General features: G+C 41.7%; 1 protein-coding gene across 5 annotated transcripts in view; it reads left to right on the top strand.

Moving 5' to 3' along the window:
- The window catches only part of PTPRE (protein tyrosine phosphatase receptor type E), a 251,991-nt gene that overhangs the window by 98,492 nt on the left and 137,454 nt on the right, over positions 1-16,045 (top strand). Inside the window, exon 1 of one of the 5 annotated variants that reach the window (XM_074959156.1) lies at positions 12,769-12,804. The exons of the other annotated variants lie outside the window; for them this stretch is intronic. The gene's annotated coding sequence lies outside the window, so the exon portion shown is untranslated. Of the gene's footprint in view, positions 1-12,768; positions 12,805-16,045 lie in introns of those variants that run through there. 5 annotated transcript variants of the gene reach the window in all.

Raw genomic sequence — 16,045 nt, 5'->3', positions numbered from 1 at the left:
CACTTAGTGGAGACGCTACCTATGCCGATGGGAGAGCTTCTGAGTGATGTCGTTATACTGACATGAATCTGTAGTGCAGACCAAACCTGAGACTAAACGTTTTCAGGCCAACTCAAACATTTTGGAGGCTTGGTCTACCCTGTGTTACTCAGAGGTGTGGAAAACGCACACCCCTGTGCGAAGTAGTTATACCGACCTAACCCCCAGTGTAGACAGCACTGTGTTGATGGGCGGGCTTCTCCCTCAACATAGATATCGCCTCTCAGGGAGTTGAAGCTGCGCCACTGTAGCAGTTTAAGTGTGGATGAGCCCTTAGATTGCTATGGGAATTTTAGAATGAGGCCTTGGCACCCATAATGGTCTCATCAGTACCATGACACTACTAAATATGAAACAGCCCTCCAAGACAACCATAAAAATGATTTATTCACAGGCTTAATAAAACCATCTTAATTCTGTTAGTTTAACTCTGCTGGGCTTTGCCAGGTCTGAATTGCTAATTCCAGTAAGTATAGTTTTTATATTGTGTTAGCTCAACTGGTTAGAAAAACACACAAAGTATTTGCCTTTTAGTTTAAGTGCTATGTAATTTTGAATCACAATCATAGAATATCAGGGTTGGAAGGGACCTCAGGAGGTCATCTAGTCCAACCCCCTGCTCAAAGCAGGACCAATCCCCAACTAAATCATCCCAGCCGGGGCTTTGTCAAACCTGACCTTAAAAACCTCAAAGGAAGGAGATTCCACCACCTCCCTAGGTAACCTATTCCAGTGCTTCACCACCCTCCTTGTGAACAAGTCTTTCCTAATATCCAACCTAAACCTCCCCCACTGCAACTTGAGACCATTACTCCTTGTTCTGTCAAATCAATCACTTGCTATCACACCAGATAACTCTGCTTTACTTCAGCCAAGTGACAACAGGATTTCTGTACACTCAGGCTTCTTACAGCCAAAGGTGCATGTTGTCCTCGATTCCCATTTGAAATGTGTAGTGGACTTTATACAGTATGTAGCTTCTGTCTTGAGATTCAAGCAAAAAGATTGCAAACCACAATTTTATTTATTTAACTATAAAACCCAGAATTAAAATGGCACTCTTCACAACTTCAAAATGAAGCCTCTATCTCAGAAAGGATACCACAGGTATAGAACTTTACCCCTTGGCAGAGGTCCCTGAATTTGCATGGGACTCCACGTTGGAAGAAGCAGAATTGCCAGTGCCAGGAATTTTTTAAAAATCATGAGTCAGAACCCAAGAATCATGAGTGACCTAAAATCATGAGGGGTTTTTTAAAAAAAGAAAAAAAAGAAATGTTCCTATGTTTTGTCTGTCCTTTTGTTTTTGAAATCTCCCTGGGCAAGCCCCACTCTCTGTGTGAGAGACAATTACAGATTGAAAATGCAACCGTATATGCATACAAAATGTGCATGCACAAAAATGCGAGTTCCAGCTCCCCCTCTGCACCTGTTTTCCAACTTACTTTCCGCTGTGCAGAGGCCTCCCAGCTCCCCACTGGCGGGTGTCCACAGTACTCAACAATTTCTGACTGCTCTCTTGAAAACAAACATTTTCTGACAAGGATGGATTATAAAACAAAGTTTAAAGTCAGGGGGATTGATTCTGTTTTACTTACAGTACTGTAAATTGTGAGTAACTCCAGTAACGAGTCTTCATAATCAAGCCCAGTGGGTTCTTTGGGTTTCTTCTTAAAGGGTTTATGTTACTAGCTGCGTATCTCTGATGTGAAATTTAAACACATCTTTCAGTAGGCAGACTAGTTACTGGTCTCAAATGCGGTATCCTGCAACTCCTAGTCTATAGCTAATCCACTCCCATTCCTTACCAGTGCAGTTCCTAAGCCAAATCCTGCAGTCCTAGCTTGGGCAACACTCCCATGGCAATCAATGGGAGTGTTGCCGAAGTCAGGACTCTAGTGATACTTCTATACCTGGAGATAGTGGTGTGGACATATTTGTGCTAGATGTCATTGAGTTAGCCCGCTAAACATAGTAGCATAGCTATGGTAGCATGGACAGCAGTGACCAGTGGCATGGGCTAGCCACCCCAAGTACAAACCGACCTGGAACCCGTGAGTACATACTTGGGGTGGCTATCTTCTGCCACTATTTGTGCAGCCCGTGCTAGCGCAGGTATGTCTGCACCAATTGGGAGTCACACTGCTCGCTCCAAGTGTAGATGAAGCCTAGAAATGTTCTCCTTAAACTCCCATTTGTAGTTACCTTGTTTTGGATGATGAATTTTTTTTCTACCCCATTTTCTTTTGCGTCTGGCAAGATTGATGTTCCTGCTAAATGCTATGTCTTCACTTTAGTTGTTGCATAAGATGTCCTCCTGGACAAAGTCTTTCACGTTGATTTGGGGTGTTTTAAGACATTTTTTCCGTATTGTAAACTTAGACTTACAACATTCTTCAGAACAAATTTTACATACTTATAACTTTTTATTCCTTTTTAATTAGTGTGTAAATCTTTGAAAAATATTGCTTGACAAATATGTATTTTAACCCCCCCCCCCCCAAATTCCTTGTATTTTCTTAAAATAGGCTTTTCCAGTTGAAAAGTGGAACAGGCAACAGCCATGCAGATCTGTAACTTTACACATAAGTGTATAATCTTAAAATTTATATGCAAAAATGCTACTTTTTAATTAGTCATAATGAAATTCATCAGGTGAACAACCTTCAACAGAGTTCAAAAGCTTGGTACTCTTGAGATTAGCTGCTGCTAGCATTCTGTTTTGGGCACATTTAATTCCATTTGGGAATATTTCTGTTTGTGTATTTTAAACGTTAATCCACCTGTTTTGAGTCACATCTTAGTAAAATTGAAATGATGTTTAATTCTACTCAGAATTGTCTGTTTAACTCACTCAAACTCCTAGAGAACTCGGCTGAAGATTCATTGTTGGTCTTAGCTCTAGCTCTGGTTAAAGGAAAGATGTTGCATAGCATCAACACCATATCACAAATACATTTTTATGAGAAACTTTTACCTTTTGTTGTAGTAGGTCATTATCTCTATCCTTAACTGTTTTTGTTCTATCTGTTAAATTTCCTAGAATGACAAATATAAAGCTTCTGGTTTAAACAGCCCCGTAGCCCGAGCCCCAGGTCAGTCATGGATGTTTAATTGCAGTGTACACATACCCTATGATATGTATGTTCGGGCTTAAATTCTTATACGATATTTCCGAGAGGTCCGTCCCCTACCTCCCCGGCATTCGGAGCTCTGGGCTTCAGCTGTGGGGCCGGGGGTGGGGTAGGGGTAGTGTCTTGGGGCTTTAGCCCCTGGGAGGGGCATGCTGAGGCTCAGGGCTCCAGCTCCATGGGGTGCGCCAGAGCTTGGGGCTCCAAGCCTGCGGGTTTAAAAATATTTACTGGAGCTCTACTCTGGACAACTCCAGCTGAATTTAAACCCTACTTATGTCCCATAGAAAGTCAATGGGATTTGGGCTTATGTAGACATGGAAATTTTCTGGCATAATTCTATTGACCTAACTCTTCATGTGGACACTCTCATAAGCTATACTGGAAAAAAGACACTTTAAAGAATGTACACACAGGATGTTAAATTGATATAACTAGAGTGGTATAATTATGCCAGTAAATTTCCCCAGGTAAACTTCCCCAAGCACATAGGTTTCTAAGTCACTTCTGAAAATTTTTCCGTGTGTGTGAGGGAGAAAGATCAGATCCTTGAGAATGAACTGATGGCTTATCTTCATTTTATTTTATCACAATATGCTATAAAACTATGTTTGCATTGTATATACAGAAAAAATCCTCAGTACTGTGACTAGAATTTTAATTCTTAAAGAAATGAACTATTGAAACTCACTGTCTCAGAACATGGCTGCACTGAGCAATATTAAGATATATGGCACTTCTTGCCATAGTATTTTCTTTAAAAACCTTTGTTTTAATTACTCAAACCAGGAAGTCTACACCAGCTGGATATGAGATTCTTGAACTGTACAAGAACCAAACGCCTTTAGAAGCTTTTATGGTACAGCTGCTCTGGTGTGATGTTCCTCATCAAAGCAGCTGTGCAATACAGAGTTCCTACTGGCATAGATCTATACTTTATGGAGTTTTCAACTAGCATGTACTCACTTATTAAATTACATTCAAGCAGGAGGAAAATGAGGTGAACACACATTTTCTATGTAAGTAAACCCAAGGTTGGGAGCCAGGGAATTCTGATTTTAAGTTACAATTTCTGCCATATACTGGCTTTAATTCTGTTTTGGGAACTCTGTAACAGGGTGGCAGACTAATATCCTGTTTAGCATTACAGGATTCTTCTGTCAAAACATTATAGACTTAGGTGCTTGTGACCAGGTCCCTGGGATGGGTCACACTGAGTGCCACACTCAGGCAGACTGCAAGAAATAGGGCAGACAATCCCCAAAGCTGGTAGTTTACTCTATAATTAGATTCACCAAGTGAGCAAAAAAAGAGCTTTCTGCAGTACCAAACTGGTTAACGAGAAGCCAAACACAGCCCCCTTTAGGCATTCCAGCCTTCGGCTCCCATCCAGGCAACCCAATCTAATATAGTAAGAGGTCACTGAAAACCCATTTCACCAAACGTGAGGTGCTTTCTAATCCCAAAGGACCAGACACGTATCCCCAGGTCAATATGAATCTCAGATCTTACCCAAATATCATGCTGTCACTCAATCCTTAGTAAAGATTTAATAAGAAGAAAGTTATACATGATTGAGGAATCACATAAATACAAGTGATTGCAAAGTCCTTATATCAGGTTTGTAGCAGAGATGGAATAAACGGCTGGTTGCAAAAATCTCTCTGAAATCACCCAAGCAGATTGGGGTCATCAGTCCTTGTTTAAAGATTCCTTGTTAGAAAACCAGTCCGGAGAAACGGAGCAGGAAATGAAGACAAAATTGAGATGTCTCAGGGGCCTTTTATATCCTCTACCATGTTCTTGGAATTTTACTGCCCCAAACAAAGCCCGTAGTACCTGTGTGTGGAAAATTGCTGGCCCAAGATGGAGTCCAGGGTCACATGATCAGGTCACATGTCCTTACATGGTTTGCTGAACCACAAGAGGTGGCCAATGGCCCCTCGCTCTCTGAGGCATCCTCAGGAAGGGCTGTCTAGACGGGATGAGTTACTTTAATGGACCATTGTGAGAGCTGTGTGTCCTTGATGGGCCATCAACACATAACTGTCTAGCCTTGATGTAAATTCTATCTGGGGGGGGGGTCACCCAGGAATACAAAATGTGTAAGATACAAGTCCATGGCCAATATGCATAACTTCAGTTACAAAGATACATGCATATAAACAGGATAATCATTCATAGCAAATTGTAACTTTCCCATTGACACCTTACATGATACACTTTGCATAAGATTTATGCAAATTGTGTAACAGTGGCAACAACAGTGATATAAATAGTCACCTTTCTTATACACAGCATCACAGTGCCACAACTCTACATTAAAATTGAGGGTAATTACTGCTGTGTCATATCAGCAGTTAGGTCCTGTTAGCTTCAGTCATGACAGCAAGGAGGGAAGAAGTGTCTCTCTTCATTAGATGCAATTTTAACCGTCCTGGAGGGAAACCCAAGGAAAGAAGAATTAGTTACCTTACAGCACCTGTGGATCTTAAAGATATTTTGTCCATGGAAATCCCATGACGTGCCCTTTATGCCTGTTCTTTCGGAGTCCACCTCTGCTGGGACTCTGAATTAGTGGAGGAACTGAGAGGTGGCCTGGGCAGCTCTGACCATTTTCCGCTCAGATAACTGGGTAAGGAGGGCACAAGGACGTACAAGATGCAGACACATCCTTAATGGATGCTGCTGGTTAAAATATTCTTATTTTGTGCTCATGAGCACCATGATCACACCAACAAAGAATCAAAGAGCAGCCATCAAGCTTGCGTAGGAAGTTCAGGCTGTGGCTTATGTTATGTTTTAGTGTTACTGATTAAACCAAGCCCCAGGAAGGGAGTGCTGGTTATGCACATTTGTTACCTATGAGACAGAGAGATAGACTGTTCTTAATATTTCTGTGCACTCATAACCAAGGCCACATACCTTACCTCAGGGGAAACAATTATCTATTTTACAAGTAAAATAATGGAGAGGTTTGTCAAAGGTACTGCAGGTAGAGTTTAGAATAGAACCGAAGTCTCATCTACTCTGCCCACTGCCTTTCAGGGAAAATGGTCCAATTTATTTGCTTATCTAATGCATGCTAACACAGTATGGGTCATTGTCCCCCTCTGGTGGTTGGATTGCATACTGGGGTTTATGAATATGTTAATATCTCCATATATGGTGTGTTATCTCAGATTATAGAGACTCATGCTTTAGATCCATAGATCCTGTGTCCATTTCCTGCAGATGACCAAAACAGGTGCATTGTTTAATACTTTCTGCATTTATACATACACAGAGATTCCATACCCTCAAATTGATTAACTGTATGCTTCAGATTTGTTATCCCTATCTACCAGTTTGTGAACTTTAACAAATATCAAATGCCATCACCATGTTTAGAAAGCAGGTTTCCTTTCCACAGCAGTGATTCAGACAGATCTGTTAATTATACAGTGGAAAATAAGAATCTTTCCTAAATCAAGCAAGTAAATACTATAGCAAAGATGAAAAGATAAGCCAAAAACTTATGAATACAAAGAGCCAGATTCTCATTAACAATTAGGACCCCATGACGGGGGAGGGTCCTAGAGCCCAGGCTCCAGCTTGAGCCCAAATGTCTACACCTCAGTTCAACAGCCTTTTAGCCTGAGCCCTGTGAACCTGAGTCAGCTGAAACAGGCCACCTGCAGCTATTTAATTGCAGCATAGACATGCCCTAATGGGCTTACGCATTGTCAAAAAAGTACCTCTTTAAATGTTTATAAATTGCATTTAGTTGAATTAAGTTGAGAAAGCCATAAAGAAAGAAATCTGACAGTGGAATTGCATTATAGTTGTTATTCCAGTTAAGATTGCAGAACAGTTTCTAGTACAATGCTCTGTTTTATAGCTTTCTAACTTTCAATAAGAAATTTTTTTTTGAGGTTAAAATTTTCCAGGTTTGATTTCAACTCCAGACCATATTTTAACCACAGATTTTAAACATGGCTATTGCAAAAATGGCTAATATTTGAAACTTTGCATGGGTTAAATAATCCTCATTGTGGTCTAATATCTTTGCTTGTTTTGAAAAAAGTAGCTTTTGCTTGTTCTGAGATATTAGACTTTGAAATTGCATACTGAACACATGTAATAGAAAATCCCTTAAGACTTCAGGAGCACACTTAAAAATAGAGGTACTGTGCATGTGTACATAGGTATTTAAATGAACCTTTACTGGTTGGAAACCCACACTGGGTAAAATTTATTTCAGAGTGGTAGCCGTGTTAGTCTGTATCAGCAAAAATAACGAGGAGTGGCACCTTAGAGACTAACAAATTTATTTGGGCATAAGCTTTTGTGGGTTAGAACCCACTTCATCAGATGCATGGAGTGAAAATACAGGAGCAGGTATAAATACATGAAAGGATGGGGGTTGCTTTACCAAGTATGAGGTCTCCTAAAAAAAAAAACAAAGAATACACACACCTCAGTGCATTCACTCTCAAGACTCTGGATGCACAGCTGTCCATGTTGACCTGCAAACACATAATGGCTACAAAAATAGTTTTAAGAGAAATTTTGTTCTAAATTTGGTGTTTCTTTTAGCTAAGCAAGATGATATATTACACATATACACATTTATTTTAAGTGGTTATACAGCTGAAACTTAGCCCTGGTCTACACTGGGGGGGGGGGGGGGAGGACAGGCGTAATCGATCTAAGTAACGCAACTTCAGCTACGTGAATCACGTAGCTGAAGTCAATGTTCTTAGATCGACTTACCAAGTTGTCTTCACCATGGTGAGTCTACTGCTGCTGCTCCCCCATCGACTCTGCCTGCGCTTCTCGCGGAGCTGGAGTACAGGAGTTGAGAGGAGAGTGCTCAGGGATTGATTTATCGTGTCTAGACTAGACGTGATAAATCGATCCCTGCTGGATCGATCACTGCCTGCCGATCCGGCAGGTAGTGAAGACATACATTTATTTATTCAGTTTCTTCATTTTTTTTATTATGTTAGAAGATGGTGAATGATGCATTTTTTTATTTACTCGTGACTTGGGTCAAGCTCTATTTGTATGGAAATTCCAATTTAATTAAAATAGACAAAAACAGCATTTTAATTTTTTGTGTTAAATAAAACTACCTTAAGTGGATATAAAAGGGAAAAATGGATTTAAAAATGAAGAACTTTTCTTATGTTCTACTAAAGAAAACATATTGTTTTAAAGAAATCTAGAGATAAAGGAGAATCCATCTAAAATATCCATATTTCTTGAATGGAAAAAGGCATTAGGGAATTAGAGTAATCCATGTGTTTCCTGAGGCATAAAGACTGTTTTATTAGATACAAAGGGCCCAGCCTTGCAAATTATGGTGTGTGGGCAGACCTCCATTGAAGTCAGTGGGACTCCTATAGATGTAGGGATCCTCTAGTGTGTTGTAAATGGCAGGACTGGGGCCTTTTCAGGGGCCAGAACTGTGCAGAGTACCCCATGCTGGTCAGTATTGGCTCTGGAGTCACCTAACCTGTGGTGCCTGTTCTCCCAGAAGCAATTCTAAACATACACATGAGGTTAGGATCATGAAGGAAACTCCCTTTTTCGGGGCTAGTTTTATTAATGCATAACAAATTCAAATACTATTCCTTTTCTCTCTTTTTATGGGGACAAACTCAGTTCTTTCCCAGCATCATAAAGCATCATCTGTTGGGCATTAAAATAAAAAATGCAAAGTCCAGCCATCTCAGCCCCTAAATCTAGTGAATAATAAATCCACCTGTCTCAGCCCACTGTTCCAGGTCCATTTTTCATAAGACTTACAGGCCTGCCCCTTTCCACCAACAGAACTGCACAAAATTCCCTAACCCTCACTCCAGGGCTTCCCCCTCAGGAGCCTAGTCTCTTGCCCCTCATGGGTCTCTCTCTAGCCTGTACTAAGGTCTCTTTCCCACATGAGCGTGGCCTGCTCCCTGTGGTCCCTTCCTACAAGAGTGTCCTTGCTTGTCTGCGCTTCCCTAACTGTGCTTCTAGTTCTCATCGTCCTTTTATCCCCACACCTGGGATTAATCATCACAGTTAAGCTCCTTTGCTAGGAAGGTGGTACTCAAGTCAAATGCCATTGCTCTCTGGCACACCTTGAAGAGTGTACTGATCAGGCACAGATGAACTGATCCTATCTTATTACCCTCAACGGCCAGTAATCCTGTGCGAGGCCTAAACTTCAGTCAGAAATTTTTATTGTTTGAAAAGCTTTCAGATACCCTCCTCACCTGATATTGTTTGTTTTGCCACTGAATAATCTGGTGAAGCTCCTTTTGGGTCAGAGCAAGACTTTACATGAATAGTTTAATTTCTTTGTGTTAGGGATAGTCAACAGGTACCAGCCATTATGAGATGGAGGAGTAGAAATGGTTAGTTTTGAATTGCTGAAAGAGGAGTTTTACTATATTACAGCTATTATAACTAGGTTTTGAGTACTGCTAGATGGAATTAATACATATTTTTGGGCTTTGATGCAAAGAAATCATTTGATACAGAACGTTCCAGGATGTCTCTAAATACGTCATTCATGAAGTGTTGAAAGGTCACAGGAGCTTTGGTCAGACCAAATGGCATTACTAAGTTCCTATAGCATGTCTTCCATTTGTCTTCCATCCTAATACACACTAGATTGTGAGCCCCCCGGAAGTCCTCTTTGGAGAAAATTCTGGTGGACTGGACACAATCTGGCAACTCCATGATTAGGGGCAGGGGATACCAGTTTCAGACTGTCGCCTGGTTTAGGGCTCGATATCTATGCAGAGACATAGCATTCCATCCTTTTTCTTAACAAAAAGTACTGGAGCCCTAGCTGGGGAGGTGGAATGCTGGATTAAGCCCATGGCCAAGTTTTCCTGGATGTACATGAGAAGGGCTGCCACTTCTGGCTCAGACATTGCCTAGATCTGTTTGTGAGGGATCTTTGCACTGGGTTGCAGATCTATAAGGCAGTCACTGTCCTGGTGCACAGGTAGTATGTCTGCATTTTTATAGTCAAAAATGCCTGCATATTCCCAAAACTTATCAGGGAGACTCAGGCTATTGGATTGGTTGCAGGAGTTCAGGACCGGAGTATTGGGGCTGGCTGCATGCAGGCAGACCCTTTAGCAGTGTTCAGAGGGGAAGCTGATCCTTTTCTCTCATCAGGAGATGCAAGGTCGTTTTGCTTCAGGCAGATGATATGGAGAATTAGGGGAAAGTGTGGAGAATGGATCACATTGAATTGTAGCAATTCCCAGTGACCCTGGAATATGGCTTCTGGGATACTGATTCCTGTGGCACTGGCCCCGAGGACAGGAGTGATCCATCTATTGTCTCTACAAGAACTGATGTAGCTTTAAACAGAGGAGGATTTGTAGTGCTTGAGCAGCTTCTGCATCTATGAAATTATTAGTAGTCCCAGAACTGATCACAGCCCACTGGGGGGGGGTATCAGCTTGGACCCCATCTATGATACATAACTGCATGTGTACTTGGAAGCATAGGGAGGATCTGCATGTCCTAGATCAGGTTTTCCTCAAGCTCTGGGGGTTAGTTCCAAAGCATAGTGTCCTCAGGAGTGTCCTCCTGAGGTCCCTTCCAACCCTGATATTCTATGATTCTATGGTGGTGCCCTGGGTGCCCCCCCCGCAATATAGCCTGGGCTCACTAGTTTCCTGATTCCTTGCTGTTGAGGTCCATGAGGGGCAAAAGGCAAGGGCATGTTCTAGCACGCTGCAATAAAAGCATACGTTACTGCACGGTTGCTGTTCCTTTTCTTCCAGGATTAAGCATTGGTGACCCAGGTCAACCTGCATTGGTTGATGGTTGGGTCCTGGGTTTTTCAGCATGGGAGTAGGCAAGGTGGCGGCATGTTGGTACTTCTCCTTTTGCTTACACAGCTTGTTGTTGATATGGAAAGAGAGAGGTCAATAAAAGCATCCATGCTGTTCAAGGTCTTGAGGCATGCTAGCTCACGGTCTTGAGGCTCCGTTACCTCACTAAGTCCCAACCAAAATTGGTTCAGTTGGGCTGCCTCGTTCCACTCAACATTGTCTGTGAGTTGCATGAAGTGGGCCGCACATGAAGCAGCTGGACCTCACCCTTGCTGGAGCCTTCATAGCACGGCTTCCGCTGAGCGAGCATGATGAGGGTTATCAAAAATTGTGGAAAACACTCGCAGGAAGTCATTCCGGTGATTTAACACCGGGCTGTCCTGCTCCAGCATGGGGGAGGCTCAGTGCAGTCCTTCTCCAGCTAGGAAACTGATTGCTAACCCCACACTGGTCTGTTCAATGGGATACATTCTAGGACAGAGTAGGAAAAAGAGATGGCATTTGTTCAGGAACCACAGGACTTCTGGAGGTTCCCATCAAAATGTGTGGGTAGTGGTACTGCAGGACTCTGTTCAGAGGGCAGTGGCCCAACCTGAGACTGGAGCACAGACTTCTCCTCCTGGGATCATGCAAGCTGGTCTCAGTGCATCTTAGTTTCTGCTAGGAGCTGCGCCACTTGGGACCGCAGCAGATCGCTCTCAGTTCAGCGTTGAGGGATCTGCTGCTGTGTATCCAAAACCCCAGTGGTCTAGTGTGTGGTGGTAGACCCACCCCTTCCAAGGGTCTTCCATGTAGAGTGCTGACAGTGGCAAACTGTAAAGGACTGGGGTGTGGCTGGTCTGATTTAGCAGTCACAGCTGGGCTGGTGTCCACAACTCAAGGATGATCACAAGGCAGTAGTCGGTGAGCAGGCATCGGGATAATCACTAGAACTGGGATTGGTGTGCAAGAGTCAGGCTGGGGTTGGAGACTGGAGATCAGAAAGCAAGGTGCCGTCTGGAGTTGCAGCAGGCCAGAAATCCATGTGTTGGCTGCAGATAACTTCCTGGAGCATCTTCCAGTGTTAAATAGTTCACAAGGGCCAATCAGAGGGCCACAGGTTCTGTCATTCTGGTTTCTTGGGTCAGTATTTTCTGCGGCACCTATTCTCCACAGTGCTCCTTGAATGTGGCTCTTCATGGCAGACCTGGGTTCTAGCCCCATGGATCCTTATGATTCCAAGAGAGACATATCACTACGTTTCTGAATAAGATTCAGCAACGTGCAGAAGTGATAAGATCTGTCCCACACTTGAAGCAGACATTTAACTGTCATGTAGCTTTTGAACCTATTGCTTCTGTGTATAATAATTACTTGGACTTGGAAAGTGGCCTGAACATCTGTATAATGTCTGGACCTACTATAAGCAGAACACTGTTTTACAGCAACCTCTGAAAGGATATTGGCACGATTACAGCCCAACTGTATTTTGTGGCTTTATTATTTCCTGACACTATTGCAACAACAATTACTAAGTCAGAGCAGAAGTATTTAGTCAAAAGAGAATGAAACCAGGAAATGAGGAGCTTCCGATATCAGAGGCAGCCATTAGGAAAAACTGGAAGGATATTTCATCAGAAAACAAACGCTTTACAAAGCTGGAAGCTGAGAGAATGAAACTGAAGAGTGATTAGGTAACTTGATGAGAGATGGAGAAGAGAAAATTTAGAATGGATCTACAGAACGTGCTCAGGAAGGTAGGAGACTTGAAATGTGGGCCTGATTAAAGACCAGGAGGAGATCAAGGGGGGAAAAAGAAATCGGAGCAGGTAAGTCGGCCATTATAGGAGGAACAGGTACATCATTAATCAGAAATATAAGCACTCATAGCTCCGCACCTTTTTGATGTACTATCATGTGTTGAGGGTGGGGCAGAACTGTGTCAGAAGACTATTATAAATGTATATTTTACTCTTTGATCTGAGCATCTTCAGACGAGCTCAGTCTGATTTCGTACATGGAAGGGCACAATGTTATCAGGAAAGTGGACAGGCGTGATTGCATTAACAGGATTATTACCTATCTCTCTCCTTCCCCTTCACTCACCCCCAAAATTTCTAAGTTAGGGTATGTCTACACATAAAATGCTATAGCAGCACAGCTATACCGTTGCAGCTGTGCCACTGTAGTGCTTCAGTGTAGACACTACCCATGCTGATGAGATGGTTTCTCCCATCGGTGTAGGTAATCCACCTCCCCAAAAGGCGGTATTTAGGTTGACAGAACAATTCTTCTGTCCACCTGGTGCTGCCTACACTGGGGGCTAGATCAGTACAGCTCTGGCTTTCAGGAAGGTGTATTTTTCATATCCCAGAGAAGGGTAGCTATACCAGTGTAAATTCCTAGTGTAGACCAGGCCTTAGCTAAGTTGGCAGTTCAGAAGAGTAGATGACATCCAGCATCCTACTCTTTCCAACTAAAAATGAAGAGAGTGACTAATTACTTAATACTCTGTTTCACCCTATGAGACCCTGAATGTTAGTTCCTCCAGTCAATGAAATCCTTATTGAAAAGTGATCTCTGGCAATATTTAAATCAGCTACTTGAAATAGATCATGAATGCGATTGTGAATTTGACATAAAAAAAGGAGATCCACTGTAGAAATGCATCTCAATTGATAGCATAGGCAGGCACACCTAATACTGTAACCACTGAAGGATCCCTGCCGTAACCTTCATGAATAGGTGGTAGCTCAGGTAATCAGGGTTTTTGATTTCAAGAGTGAATGCACTCAGGCATTTCTGAGATGGTCAGCGGTAATAATGTACTGTGTACCACTGAGGTAATTTTTTTTAACATAAATTGTAGTCTTTAATGTAAACCTTTTGTGTCTTGTATAACCATTACATGCTCTTGGCACAGTCATACCAAGGCAAAGAAAAGTACATCTAAATTGTGTACAGTTCATTTCTCCTTTTTTTAGCTTGATGGAAGATTCATTATAGTATACTGTATATCACATACTGACAGCTTATGGTTATAAATGCCAGTGTCTTTTAATAGCATGCAAACACAGAGGGAAATAGATTGGGTGCATCCGCATGGCATTTTTCTAAACTGTAAATTTTGCTTGTTAGTTATTTTCATATTTGTATCATACTTCCTTTAGATTGTCCACTTCAGAGTACCACTGCACACAGATTTTAGTGATATAGTCAAAACTAAATTTACATAACCATGGTAAGTTCAAGAGTTGCTGTGTTTTGATCAGCATTAAAATATGAGAAAATGTTGTGTAAATTAACAAAATGTTGTAGAGATTGGTTTCTGTATGCACTGTGAGCATATATTGTACTGTGTGGAAAAGGAGGAGCAGTGATCTGTTTAATGGAATTGTTTTCCTCTACTAATCCATACATCTTTCAGTCATTAGTTTGAATAAAGCCCAGGCTGGTAGACTATCTGATTGCTCTTCATTGGTGTATGTGAAATGAGTATGGAGATCTCAATCCAGCTCAAACCAGACAAGTGATAACATCACCCAAAACCATAAATGCCAGCTATGTTACGAGTCACTATTACCAGCAGGAGAGTGAGTTTGTATGTGTGTCTGTGTGTGTGTGTGGGGGGGGGAAGAGTGAGAAAACCTTGATTTGTGCTGGAAATGGCCTTCCTTGATGATCATTTGATGATCACTTTAGATAAGCTGTTAGCAGCAGGACAGTGGGGTGGGAGGAAGTTTTGTTTCATGGTCTCTGTGTGTATATAATGTCTTCTGCAGTTTCCACGATATGCTATGCATCCGATGAAGTGAGCTGTAGCTCACGAAAGCTCATGCTCAAATAAACTGGTTAGTCTCTAAGGTGCCACAAGTACTCCTTTTCTTTTTTCTTTTTACGAATACAGACTAACACGGCTGTTACTCTGAAACTAGGAAGGCAACGGATTGAATGGACATGAAAACTGAACTGCTTCCTACCCACTGACAATTAGAAGTCAAAGTTCAAACACATTAGATGCAGCAATGTGGGGAAGTTTGCTACTGGGTTTCCAATTCTGTGTTGAGGCTACATAGAAGACATTCTCCAGTTCTCAAGGGTTGTCAATCAAGAACTTTTCATAAGCACTAGATTTACATATAGCTTGGACAACACCCCTTGAAACTTCCATTGACTTCAGCAGAAGGCTGGATCAAGGCCTTAAAGAAATAAAACTATGCTCTTGAAAAGCTGTTTATGCGGTTTGGGTGAAATTCACCTGTGTGCCAAGAGCAAAAACAAAGCCTGTGCACTATTTACATTCCACTTAAACTGTACTTGGAGGGCTTCAGTGGAACTGAAGTATTGCACGGACCTTTTGTTGGCCCCCTTCATATGAGTGAATTTCATCCTTGTTTAGCAGAGAAGGACACTCACAGCTGACATCTCCATGACAGAATTTTTTTTAAAATAACTTTTTAAATAACTTGCTCTTTCCCCTATCAAAAACTAAGGATGTTTGAACAAAAATCTTAAATTCAAGGACATATTTCCAGTATTCTGTGCCAACTAGGGACATATAGGTGGTGCCTGCTCTCATTGCACTCCTTGAGTGGCTGGGGGAATCTGTCCCCATATCAACTCAAATATCCAGGAATAACGGTGTATTTAAATCAGCATTTCCTCCTTTACTCTGAATTTTCTTGTTTTACTCATTTGAACAGTCTGGAGTGTTTAAATTATATATCCCTGTGAATAAATCTGCATGAATAAATATAAGCAATATGGTGGCTTGAATTAGACAGATGAGACAGTTTTGTAGCATTTCTGTACTTAACTCTGTTAATGTTATCGTTTGCAGTAGGTTTTAGCTGAGCTCAGCATAATTGGTGATTGATAGTATTAAAAACTACAGTTGTCATGGACACTTTATAGACTGGTAGAGAAAAATTATTGGGCTGGATGAGAAGGTAAATCTAGGCTTCCTGACAAACATCTTAAAGGAAAATCTTCTTCAGTTTCCACAGGATATCCATGCAGATTATTTGAGGGCTGTTTTCAGGCAGATCTTTTTTTCTATTAAAAACGATC

This window comes from Natator depressus, chromosome 7 (genome assembly GCF_965152275.1).
Source record: "Natator depressus isolate rNatDep1 chromosome 7, rNatDep2.hap1, whole genome shotgun sequence".
Lineage (NCBI taxonomy): Eukaryota > Metazoa > Chordata > Testudines > Cheloniidae > Natator > Natator depressus.
This window is presented reverse-complemented; position numbering and strand designations above follow the sequence as displayed.